We start from the raw sequence: 13,649 nt of genomic DNA, 5'->3' as shown, positions 1-13,649 counted from the left end.
GAAACTTCATTATAAAGCTTTTTAAAAGGTTAAAGAAACATGGCTGATGGCATTACCATTGTAACAGATGAATGAATATTTGTTTCCACAATACTCATCCCTCCATCTTCCATTGATGCCAGAGGCCACACAGAATTGAAAAGCTGCATAAAAATCTGGCTCATAATCTGAAGTGTCCCAGTGCACGTACTCAGCTCCAGACCCATCAGACCACTTCCATGTGACTTCATTGAACAGGCCGATCCAGACATCAGAGGTGTAACCAGCAAATGAAAGAGTGTTGACAAGTCGAGTCAGTTCTGTAGCATTTTCAGTGGTGGCCAAATCTACGTGTTTCTGTCTGCAGTAGGTCTGAGCCTCGGTCCAGTTCAGAGATTGGTCGATAAAAAAGTACTGACGAACGAGGCAGGAGGAGAGGATGAACCCCTCTGGGAGGAAACATAAACATCATAGATTTGATCAAATTAAAAGTTCATCTGTCTTTAATGTTTTAAAGAATAGGAATTTATGAAGATCATTAGTTAGCTTAAACACTGGGAAAGTTCACCAGTGTGACTTTCTACCTTAAATTAACTAATGGCATCTTATTTTAGATGAGTACAGTGACACTAACATGACAGAACATCATACTTTTATACCAGTAGCATGGAGTTGATACAAGATTCTTAGTCTGGGTAATGCTAGTATGACCTGCTATGCTAAGCTAACGAAAAGGCTGTCCTTCCTATCAGAGTAGCTGAGCATGATGTCACTGGACTTTGTTTTTAGTTTTAACTAGATTTAAAATATCTACCGAGCAATGAGGACAAACTCAAAATTTAATCATGCATAATCAGTTTCTAAGATTCCATTTGTTTAATTAATTTGTAGTTATCAAGTAGTAAATTAAACTGAAAGGAGGTCGTTTTTAAATACAATTTTGATAATAACTTACTTTAATTCCAATGAGAAAACGGAACCGTTTTTTCTTTGTTTTATTACATAGAGTTAAACTGGAATATAAAGCAGCGGTTCCCAAAGACTAGAACAAGAAAGACATAATTTTATCTAAGTAAAAATTAGGATTTGACACGTTGCATTTGTCTTGTGGCTGACTGCAATCTCTTTAAGTTTTACAAGAATTCATCTGCTTTAAAAATGTCCAGATCAAATTAATACAAACACACACAACTGATCTACGAGTTCTTCCATTTTGCAACACAATGGCCTTCATAAACTTATTAAAGTAATGGCTAACCTGAGAGAAAATAGACTCCCAACAGGATCTTCTCCATCATGGTGCTGCTCTGTGAGCTGATATAGGAAACTACCTTTAAAATAGCAAAATAAAGAAAATGACACCAACACTTGCTTTTTTACTGTTTTTTTTATGACAACCAAAAACTATTTGCTTATGCAAATAGTTTTTGGTTGCAGGTTGCAGGCAAATGTTAGAGTGGAATCAATCATCTTGGTATGCTTCGTTTCAGCTCTCTGTGGTTCTTAAACAAATGTGTCACATAAGATAAATCACCCAGAAATAGACAAAAACAGGACAATAAACACAATCAACCTTATCGTCTTGTTTTTTATGGTAAAGAACCTGTATTTGATATAGTGCCTTCTACACAGTAAAATGAGCAGTGTTAATCCAATTAAAGTGTTTTCAACACTGAGCCAGTGAACATATGATCCCACCCTGTACAGTGTAAAAGTTAAACTGATCTCAGTTTTACATACTCAGAGTCAGTTTTACACTCATTAAAGTTAAATTCAGCTACAGAGTAAACCTTTTTTAACTCACAATTATTAAATTACTTTGACTCGATAAGTAACACTTAAAGGCCCAGTGTGTGATCATTTTACCTGTTTACTATCAAATCCTGTGTTTCCAGTTCACAAACTTGTCCTTATTCACTAATATTTCTCACCAACATAAATTCTAAATATTCCTCTCAACTTGAAATTATACATTTTTATATACATAAACTGTGGTCGAGGCTCCATGGTGTAGCGTGATGAAGGAGCCATTTCTACACTAACAGCTGTTTTGACACAGTGTCAGTGTGTCTGAAACAGCCTGAAGGTCATACAGTCATTTCTAAACTGTTTACATTCCAGCATGAAGACAGAAGAAAGAAGAATGAACTCTTTTATTTTGATTAATCAAAGAACTCTATTTTAATAAAGCTAATCCATCAAAGTGTTGGTCAATATAATAAGATGTGACCGACCTGTGAAATTAAAATATTAATTATTTTATTATGATCTTAGAAATGAAGTAATGTAACTTTAAATGGTTCAACAGGACTCATTTCACGTAGTGTTAAAAAGACATAACACATTCTTTTCACTGATCCAATCAGAATCTTACAGATCTGACGGAGGTGTGCTTCTGACGGTGTTTGGTAATTTTCATTCGACAATAAACCATAACATCCGAGGTATAAAACAGATGCCACGTCAGCTCTAATGCAGTTCAAGCGTTCCAGAGCAAAGTTACGGAGTGGCCAATCCTCAACTTTTAACTCTTCAACCGAAAGAACCAAAACAAGCTGAGAAAATCCAGTCGCTATAACAACAAGCAATGACAACAGCTCCTTTTAGAATAAGAGCTCCACTGACCCAGGCTGGGTCTGAACAGACGCCAAGAGAAGAGTCGTGTGCCGGCAGTATCTCGAGACGGGTCTGGTCGGAACCGCAGCTCTGCTACCAGCTCGGTGTCCAGAGAGGGTCCTGGGACCTCGGCATTCCTGATCTCACAAGAGGACTTCCACCAGGCAGGTAGGCGTGGCTAAATGGTGTCTCATGCAGTTCTGAAACGAACCCCAGCTTATTCCAAACCAACATCTTCAGTTCCCGTCAGAACTAAACGCTTCTTCGGATTTGCGGGTTCTGATTTACATGACACATCATCCATTAACCACCTCATCCATTTTTAGTCGCACTATACACTTAGTTCTTAACTAAGCCTAGTTTAAAGAGGTGGTAATTCCCCACTCAGAGTCTTACTCCACCCACGTATCAATTTTAAAAACTGCAACATTAGTAGGCGTTGCCTGGAGAACCGAGAGGGCGGAGCCGTGGCAGTGACGAAGACGATGGCTAACTAGACGATGCTAGCTCCCTTCACTCCGTGCAGTCATTAGAAGTGGAGGACGTTTCTCCCCCTCCTTACCCAGACACTCGAGAAGAAAGGGACCAAGTCTATTTGGAGGAGACAAGCGGACCTGAGCCTTATTGTTTTGAGCTTGTGAGTTGCCTGAAACTCCTGGAACCGACCCAACAGAACCAGCTCTGAATGGTAAGTAGCCGTTAGCCATAGCATTGGATTAGCTGCAGGGTTTGGCTCCACGGCCCTAGAGAGCTAGTATTCAGCATGTTTTAGAGGTTTATCTGCTTCAACACACCTGGTTTTAATCAGTAACAAATAGCTGAGCTGCTTAACAGCTAATCGAACCTGTTAAAGCAGAAAAACCACTGAAACGTGCTGGGTAGCAGCTCTCCAGGAGCCCTGGGCTCAAGTTACAATCTGCTGCATAGAAAGTTATGAAACTACCCCATGAGAAAATTATTCTGTAATGTGTTCAGCCCACTAAAACTGCCCTGATTTCATTATTTATTTACTAATACCAGCTGCTTTCTTGGTCGTAGGTGATCTTCTGGTGTCTGCAGGTGGTCTCCTGCTGGTGTCATCAGGATCAGGAGCTTCCAGAAGAATGTGCCTTTCAATGACTCTTTCCCCCTTATTTGTTATATTAATTAAATAAATCTCAATTTATATATTTCCTGTTTTTGTTCATGTCCATAAATACTTAAAACATGCTTGAAATTAAAACAAGCTTTTAACAGTGAGGTGCTAGTTTAATTCATCACAATAGAGCTAGTTAAACATGCAACAGTGTGATAATTCAATTAATGTAATTTATAAATATCCATTAAAATATCAAAACTGGAATCAAAATGAGACATTTGGCAGCACAAAAAACGTGTCAAACACAATATTTATTATAATAATTGAAGGCAGACAGGAGACAGAGCTGATTGAGGTTCTCAGTCACTGAAGGATGGCTGAAGGCTTTCCAGGAACAGTAGATGTGGTGTTGTCTCTTCTCTCTCTATTCTGCCAGATGAGCTGATAGGTTACAGGTGAGTGAGGACATCCTCATGCTGTAACAACCAGATGACCGGAGTTATCAGGTGATCAGCCAGGCTAATGATGAGATGCAGAAAGAAAACAAATCATGCAGAAAGAAAACAAATCCAGGACAGTGTACAGTAATAACAATAATATGTGTTGCTCACCTTATGTGCTCTTATAGAGTATTAACGTGTGCCTGCCTCATGGCGTAGAGCCCATATTTTGCTGAGTGTCCTGCAATAATGCAGGTTATTAGTTAATTTACTTTTGATAGCAAAAACAAGATATTTAATGTAAAAGTTATTTACCAGGTGAATCAGCTCACACGATACCACCAAGTGGCACAGGGCCAGAATCAGTAGCCTCCTTCATGATGTCATGATGTAATCACATACTTATTTAACTGTTAATATCTTAAAAATTCTGAAATGTTTTAATTTTATTTTTTTTTTTACCTTGAACAGTTCACTGAGCTTGCACTGTCACTGAGGTGGAAGCTGGAATCAACAGCAGACACCTCACATCTTGGTCTTTTCAGGGGTGTGGACGCTGCTCTGGGACTTTCTGGAAGATGAATTTCCGTCATGGTCCCTGTGTCACAAGACACACTGCGGCTGTGAGCTCTATTCTGGCTGGCTATGTAAAAAACAAAGAAGTAGCACATTTATAAATGTTTAAAAGAGCATAAAATCACGTGTAACAATAATCTGTAAAACAAATTAAAACTAGAAGGTAATAATAAAATGTTTACATAGAAGATTATTAAAAATAATTCACCTTTGCTACGCGGGTAAGGCTTTATGTCAGGCTGGACAAGTGCATTCTTGCAGATTACTAGTCTGACAGCCAGTGTCTTGGGTAGATTTAGCCTGAAAAAAAAAATAGAAGCACTTTGTTGTTGGAGTTTATAAAGTCAGATAATATACAAAAGAAACATATAGGCGCTTTATAACATTCCTAGTGTTTGATCGTTATTCTAACGTAAAAGTCAGTCACATATGATGTGAAGAGAGCCTGAAATGCGACCTCCTGAACAGAATTCCTCACGGAACCGGGTCACAAGCTGGATTTCACGCTGTAATGCTGTCTGTCAACTAGCTGCGTTAGTTAGTCACTGTTGCAGAATTACCGACTGACACAAAAGCAACCCGAATTTTCTCCAAGCCATGCAAGTAAGTAAGTAAGTGGTTGATTAAATAAATCAGTTGTTGAACCCCCACTCCTCTGTTTGGTCTCCTTTCTTATTACAGCCCACCACTTCCAGTCTGGATTGTAACAATCTACAGACAGATTTCTGAGTATCTCCTCCTTTGGTATACAGATCCTCACTGAGCCAAGTACTGTGAACAAATAGTTTCTCCGTGATATTATCCAGCAAGGTCCCGTTTTTGTCAAAACAAGGGTGAGGTAATGAAAAAATAGAAATATTTCATTAAATTAACATTAAAATTATTTATATGCATCATTAAAAAAAACATGTTTTGAAATATATAAAGTGCACCAAACTTGACTCAGTCCATTCAACAATTCTAAATGGACAATTATGTAACTCATCAATTAATTATTTGAAAGGATAATTTGTCAATTAAATGCTGAAAAAAATAAACAATACATTAATGAGGCAAGAACTTTTTAAACTTGAACATACCTACACCCACAAGTCTATTTTTACCTGCAGTCTCCTCTCAAGAGTGGCTGAAGTAATATTACAACTTTGACAGAATACAAATTCTCTCTCTCTCTCTCTCTCTCTCTCTCTCTCTCTCTCTCTCTCTCTCTCTCTCTCTCTCTCTCTCTCTCTCTCTCTCTCTCTCTCTCTCTCTCTCTCTCTCTCTCTCTCTCTCTCTCTCTGGAAGCCCCACTCTAAGGGTGTTTGCAGTGTATTAGTGAGTCATATACTGTACAACCACAGTCATAAAGTTTTCAATCAGTAGTTTTATTTCAGTATGTATTTTTCCAGTATCACAAAAAATATAATTTTATATGGTTAAAACCCTCTAGCTTATGTGCACTTTTTAAAACACTGCCCAGCAAACATTCGGACGTTTAATGACAGTTGAACGGTCACAACTGTAAAATAATATCACAGGAATTAGGAAAAAATAGCATAACATCTACTCTATGTTCCTTGCCCGGACTCGAACCTGGATCCTCCGGGGGGAGAGTCACCCACTCTCCCAGCTGAGCTATGACAGCAACTACTGAATATCAGATTTTTTTATATAGATAGGTAGAGGGTAAAGTGCGGGGTAAACTAACCAATCAGAGGACAGAGAAGATCTGCCACAGGCCACGCCTCCAGAGTGCCAAAACCCCTTCACAGCCGAGCGAGCAGAGTCAGAAACCGAGCGCGCACGTTTTCCTCTGCCGTGTGCTTGTTGGCAACGCGCGCACGCAGGTTTGTCACTTGTGCACGTCCTTGTGCACTCACAGACAGTTTGCTCCCTCTCAGTGCACAAATGACCTCTCGCCATGTATATTTTCACTCGCGAGTCCCGTTCACACGCGCGCTGTGGACCCAATCCGCGTGCACGGGTTGTGGCACGCCTCTGACGCCATAGTTATGTCCCCTCCTGACCGTCCAGGAGGATGAGGGGACAAACACAGTGAAAATAGGTAGATGGGTGTGACGGTGCAAATAACGAGGTATTACGTCCCTCAGCTCAATAGGGGTGATGTGGTTGTTCAGGGAGCAATAAAGTTTGTGTGTGGGTTGAAAGTAATTGTGTCCAACAAAGGATTTATTAAACAAAACAAAGAGCTGATATTTACGAAAGGGGAAAAGACTGACAAAAAGCGCCAAGCCAAAAGGGCTGGGAAGAGGGAAAATAATTACCTGACATACTCTTACTATAATCCTAAATAAAACAAGAGCCGTCCTGAAAAGCAGAGACGCTCGGGCAAAGCCAAAGTCGGAGTCATGGGCCGGTCTAAGGTCAATCCAAAAGTCAATCCGAATCTAGAGTGTGCTAACAAATGAAGCTAAACACAAGGGCACCACGAGGAGAAGAGAAAAGAGTGAACACCTCCATGCCCACACTTTCCTGTACCTTCTCCTAGACTGAGGGCAGGAGAGCAGCTTTTAACAGCTGAACGATGATTACTCATTACCCATCACTGAGCTGAGCAGGAGACAGGCGAGGCAAGAGCCACTGAGGCCATCCTGTGGCCGGAAAGAGGCAGCGCACATAACACGAGGTGAGGAGAGTAAAAGTTAAAAGGTTTATTAACAAAGGAAGTCCTCTTAAAGGCTAAAGATAACTAAAGAATCCTTCTCTAAACCAAGGATGACTAAAGAGTCCTTCTCTAAACCAAAGATAATCAAACTGAAGGTCCACAGCTAATCTAACGAAAACACCTAAATCAGAATGAGCCCCAGCTTTAAAGTCCTCGGGGAGAAATAGACTCAAAATAGAGTCTAGCTCTGTAAAAAGACCAAGTCAGGCAGGATTAACGGTTAATGTCTAACAACTTCTAACAAGCCCAAAATTGGCAAAGACTACGGCTTGGCAGTAGCTTAAACTAGTACAAACTAGTACACCGGCGCAGGAGGATCCCAGACTAGTTCTGGACCTCCTCGAATGAAAGCTGACATCTCCTTTTGTAGTCCTCCTGGGTCTGCTTGATGGCTGATTCAGTTCAGCTGCTCTCGCTGCTGGTGTGCCTCTCTCCAAGGGGCTGAAATGGGGCAGGGAGAGTGAGCTGCTCCGAAACTGTCCCTGGTGCTGAATCTTCAGGGATGAGGCCAGAGCGCAGACAAAACATGATGATGAGGACCGACGGGACGAGGGTCGTCACACACTTCCTCTAAGGGAGTTCTAGCAAGCCGTGTCGTTCGGCCAACTGGGTCAGTAAAGCACAAGGAACCATCCTTCAAGGTCAAACCTTCACCAAAAGGGTTCGTAGATTCTGCCAACTGGCGTGTGATGGTTTTATTAATTGATAGTTTGTTTAGCCATACAGTCAGACTTATTTTACAACCCAGACATCACAAATTTCTAAGACATTATTAGGTTTTGCTACATAATATCTAAGCTTACATTCCATCATCTCATTCACTGTCTCAGTTATCTTGTTTCAACCATCATTCATAATTTGTTCTGTGTCATCAGTAGAAATATAGTATTAAATTGATTTTCATAAACTCCATTTTTGCCTCTGTCTCAAAGTATTATGAAGGTGTGATTTCCCTGATCTACCAAAGACCTGATTTCATCTTAAATCAAATATCAAAAGATCAATAATATTGATGATTAATATTTATATGGAATATCACATCTTATTGATCATTTATTAAAAGTAACCTCTTACATCATGCATCAAAAGTTTAATTAAAATGTTACCTTGTCCAAACTAATTACAATTGATTGTAAAAATTCTAATAATAACCTACTCCTAGTAACACTTTTTTTCCTGCCAAACTTTTTTTTTTATGCAAAGACAGCTAGCTTGTTCATTCATTGTACAACTTGTTGATGGAAGTGCAGAAAGTTCTAATGTTGTTTTCAAAAAAGTTTTTGTTTTTACGAAAAATTCTCATAGGTGCCTTTCTGAGGTTTGCCTTCTGGACATGTGCCAGTTTCTTTTATATGAAATCTTAAATTTATAAAAGAGATGTAATTGAAAAAGTTAAATGAGGATTTTTTGTGGATCTTTATTCACACACAAAAGGCACATAGTCATTTGAAGAACATTTTTAAGCATTATCTCAGAAACAGTAGCAGTCCAATAATTTTACCTACACAAATCAGCACAAAGCTCAAAGAAAGCCATTTTGGTCTGTGTTGGTGCAGTCTGGCGACCTTTGAATAACCTTTAAATGAAGTTTAATAGCTCAGAAACCATAGCAGCACAAATGATAATTTTACCAGCACAAACGCAGCACAAAAAAATTTGACTGGTCCGGTTAATTTCGGACCTACCTCTGGGGCTGGTGATGTCATCACCCAAAAATTAAATTGATAATATCTCTAAACCATAGCAGCACCTCTGTGCTGTCCCTGAACTGAGGGGATACCTCAGGGTTCAGTTTTGAGACCATCGATTTTTTTTGTATACATGCTGCCTTTAGGATCTATTTTAAAAACATATGGTATTTCTTTCCACTGTTATGCAGATGATCTTCAGACTTATGTCTCAGTACCAAAAAATAGTTGTAAACTCACCCAGAACTTGTTAAACTGCTTTACAGATGGGCAAGCATGGCTAGACAAAACTTTTCTCAAATTGAATGAGTACAAAACATAAATCGTTGTAATCAGGTCTTCCACTGTCTTGCAAGGCCATCATAGTATTTTTGGACCTCTTTCACCTAATTGTCACTCTACAGCTTGAAATTTGGGGATTGTTTTGGACACAAGCCTTATATTTGTGAACTGGATCAGGCCAGTGGTTAAAGCTAGTTTTTTCAACTGACTTTTGAGCAAAATTAATGCCTTTATTTCACACAGTCCTTTTGTAACCATTATTCTTGCAGTGATTTCCTCTTTCCCAGACTACTGTAATGTGTTGTATGGTTTACCACAGTCAATTATGAATGGCTTGTAAAATGTTCAGATGCCTTCTGATCGGGATGAGGAAACATGACCAGTTTACTCCTGTCTTGGCTACTATTTATTGGCTCCCTGTTAAGTTCAGGTTTGAGTATAAGATATTGCTCCTTGTCATTAAATGCCCAAATAGGCTGGCATCTACATATTTGTGAGATTTCATTCAGCCCTATTTCATTTTCATTCCCAAAGATTTCATTAATGTGTTTCAGTTAAAAATCCACCTAATAAACTTTGTGTACTTTATGTCAACTATTAATCAAACCACATTGTGTGAAACAGCACAAACACATCCATGTTATTTCATTTATTCACATATGTAGCTGATGTGAGAAGTGTGATCAAATGAACATCTACAGGAACAGATTCATTCTATTTGACATGAACACTTTCTGCTAATTTAATGATCACAACTTCACATTTAAGTAGAATTTCACTCAGCAGTTTTCAAGTGTTCTTCAGACAATCCACCTTAAATTTTCAGAACTGCTTCTATGGAAACTAATACACATACTTCTCAGCCACCTCCACCTTTAGGCATCTTTCATAGAATATATCAGATAACAGATGTAGACATCCTTCCAAATGAAGTTTGCATGAGTATATAGAGAACTGGTTCAGATTAAAGCACAGATTATGTTTACACACTCATCAGATTTTCACACAATCATGCTAGCTTTATTTGAACATGTTAATTGTGATAGCTGCAGTGTAATGTACAGATTTAGCATGCATAAATCATTTTGCTCTGTCTTTTAGGACTCAGTTTGATTTCTTTTCCAAATGGAAGACTTCCCCATCAGGCTTTTCTCTCCACTTCAGAGTGACTCCAGCCACTCGGTTCTTCTTCAGTCTGTCCTGCAGCTGAGACACAAAAAACATTAATATTAGCATTGTTTGAAGGAAGTCCACTCTTATTTAGGTTTTAATCACAGTGTGATAAATCAAAACCATTTTCAATCAGACTTGCTTGTTTTAGGATGTTGTCCTTCAGAACTGTGTCGTTCAGGTCCACAGAATCCTCTGTTTTCAGCCTCAGCTTCATTATCTTCTTACTTATTGGTTCTGAATAAATAACCAATAATTAATGTATTTTTTGCCATTCTTGTGAAATGTACTCACTGGTCACGTTATTAGGTACATCTGATCAGCTGCCCGTTAACATAAATATCTAATCAGTCAATTAGATAACAGTTTTTATTCAGCTAGACACAGGCAGTGTCCGAATCCAGGGATAGGATGCTTGGGAGTACGCATTTTGAGGCAGATGAGATAAAAGCAAAGAGTGCTGTCTGAATTTGAAGAATACTCAAAACGCATCCTCAAATGTGTCCTTGTTCCACCTGAAATTCTAGGATGGGTCTGGTGTAGCCTCGCTGGTAAAAAAGAAAAAAAAAATACATTGAACTTATATAGCGCCTTTTAGGACACTCAAAGACGCTTTCATGCACTCTCACATTCACACACTGCCAGTGATGGTACGCTACTATGTAGCCGCAGCCGCCCTGGGGGCGGTCTGACCGAGACCAGGCTGTCATTTGGTGCCGTCGGCCCCTCTGACCACCACCATAGGTATTAGGGATTTCCATAACAAAAGGTAAAGTCGATCCCAGGATGCTTTGCGTGCCAATTGTTGGGTTTTCAGCATGCAGAAGATGCAGCAAAGTTTTAGAAGTAAGTTTGTTTTAAAAAAGCCGTAGAAAACTAAAAGGCCTCAAGCGGTTTTGCTTTTGGGCATTTTTCATTTTCATTTATATATTTTCATTTGTATATTTGTTTGCTTAAATTATTGTTACGATCAAAACTTTTGTTACAGGAGACACAGAAACTTAAAACGACAGTTTTTAACATTTCTACATCCACTTTATGCTCACTGAGTCCAACGGTTAGTACGCATACTTACAAGCATCCTACCCCTGGATTCGGACACATCCATGGTTAAGTTAAAATTTTAATCAGAACAATGAAGAAAGGAGATTTAAGGAACATTGAATGGTTGTTGGGACCAGAATGGCTTGTCTGGGTTTTTCTGGGATTTGAACCCACAATCTAATGTTGGGTTTACAGAGAATGGTCAGACTGGTTGTAAATTATAAAGACAACAGCATCTCCACTAACCACCGATTCCAACAAAGGTCTGTAGATCAGCATGTCTGAAGTACGACAGCGGTTCCAGATAGACTTCAGCAACAGATAACCAAACCTGGTGTCGCTCCTGTCAGCTAAGAACAGGAACCTGAGGCTACAATTTATACAGGACGGCCAGATCTGGACCATAAGAGACTAGAAGCGCCTTTCCTGGTCTGATTAGTCTGGATTTCAGCTACAACATTCAGATGGTTCAGTCACAGTTTGGTTTCACCAACATGAAAGCATGGATCTGGTTTCTTAAACATGACTATGACTTTGCCAAACTCAAATGGCCAACAGTCACCAGATCTCAGTCCAATTTAATCTTCTAATGAAGAACAAGTAAATACTCACCAGTGAGGCTGTAGCACATGAACGGTAATTTTCTTCCACAGGATGAAAATTTCCATGTTCCAGATGTCGATAAGGATGTAACACCACATATGACTTTCATCAAACCAATTACATTGTAAACATTATCCCAGTTGCTGAAGAGGAAGCTGCTCCCATCAGACCAGTTAAAAATTGGATCTCTATACAGACCAATCCATGGATGGTCTGCAAAGGGCCCAAGGTTTTGAACTATCATGCTGTCATTTTCGTCCCTGATGGTGGCCAGATCTACAAATTTATCCCTGCAGAACTTCTGAGCTTTGGACCAAGACATTGAGTTATTCACATAAGTGAACTTAGGTTCCAGCTGTGTTCCTGTGGTTGAGAAGGATGGAGGAGAAAGGTGAGTAGAGTTCTGAAATTTCAGTATAAAGCTTTTTGAAAAGTTAGTCTCTTTCCGGAGAATTTCTCTTATCCGATGGCACCATCTAGTGGCTGACAAGCGTATCACACAAATAGTCTCTGAAACTGTTTTTAAGAAGGCGACTTCACATTTTTATTTATGAACGTACTTCTGTAGCCGACAAACAGCTAAATCGCGTTGTTTTACGAGTATTATTCTCATGTCATGTTGTGTTGTCATATAATCATAGTTTAAACACTTACTTGTCCATGAAAAGTTCATCAACTCTGCAACTGCGTAGGAATTCCTTAAATTTGAAGATAGTAAGTGGTAATCTAACGCTATTGGTTAGTTCTGGTCTATTGCATGGAGCTCTGCGGAGCAGGGAGCGTGCTTAGCAAGAAATAAATAAATAAGATGTATTGCTTATGTTATATCACAGTACATGGTAAGATAATCATTTTTACGGATTTCTGAAAAATCAGACATCATTTCGAAAAGGGGGAAACTCCGAAAAGATACTTTAAGGAAACATGGCTGATGACATTACCATTGTAACAGATGAATGTACAACTGACTCCACAAAAGTAATCCCCCCATGTTCCACTGGTGCCAGTGGTCACACAGAATTGTTGGGCTGATGCAAAATTTGGCTCATTTTTAAAAATCTCCCAGTGCACGTACTCAGCTCCTGACCCATCAGACCACTTCCATGTGACTTCATTGAACAGGCCGATCCAGACATCAGAGGTGTAACCAGCAAATGAAAGAGTGTTGACGAGTCGAGTCAGTTCCGTAGCATTTTCAGTGGTGGACAAATCTACGTGTTTCTGTCTGCAGTAGGTCTGAGCCTCAGTCCAGTTCAGAGATTGGTCGATTAAAAAGTACTGACGAACGAGGCAGGAGGAGAGGATGAACCCCTCTGGGAGGAAAAATAAACATCATAGATTTGATCAAATAAACAGTTCATCTGTCTTTAATGTTTTACAGAATAAGAATCAGTGAATGTATTAAAGTAATGGCTAACCTGAGAGAAACCAGACCCCCAACAGGATCTTCTCCATCATGGTGCTGCTCTGTGTGCTGATAAAGGAAACTCTACCTTTATAATAGC

At 39.3% G+C, this 13,649-nt stretch overlaps 1 long non-coding RNA gene across 1 annotated transcript; it reads right to left on the bottom strand.

Moving 5' to 3' along the window:
* Positions 1–3,865: 3,865 nt before the first annotated feature.
* LOC139068939 (uncharacterized) lies at positions 3,866–4,544 on the bottom strand. Its single transcript, XR_011520185.1, has 3 exons — positions 4,429–4,544; positions 4,285–4,354; positions 3,866–4,192 (listed from the first exon to the last, which is right to left on the bottom strand). It is a non-coding gene; the product is annotated as an uncharacterized lncRNA (long non-coding RNA).
* Between the last annotated feature and the right edge of the window lie 9,105 nt (positions 4,545–13,649).

This window comes from Nothobranchius furzeri, chromosome 3 (assembly GCF_043380555.1).
Source record: "Nothobranchius furzeri strain GRZ-AD chromosome 3, NfurGRZ-RIMD1, whole genome shotgun sequence".
In the NCBI taxonomy this organism is placed as follows: Eukaryota; Metazoa; Chordata; class Actinopteri; order Cyprinodontiformes; family Nothobranchiidae; genus Nothobranchius; species Nothobranchius furzeri.
The sequence above is the reverse complement of the archived record's forward strand: the minus strand, read 5'-3'. Positions and strand labels throughout refer to the sequence as shown.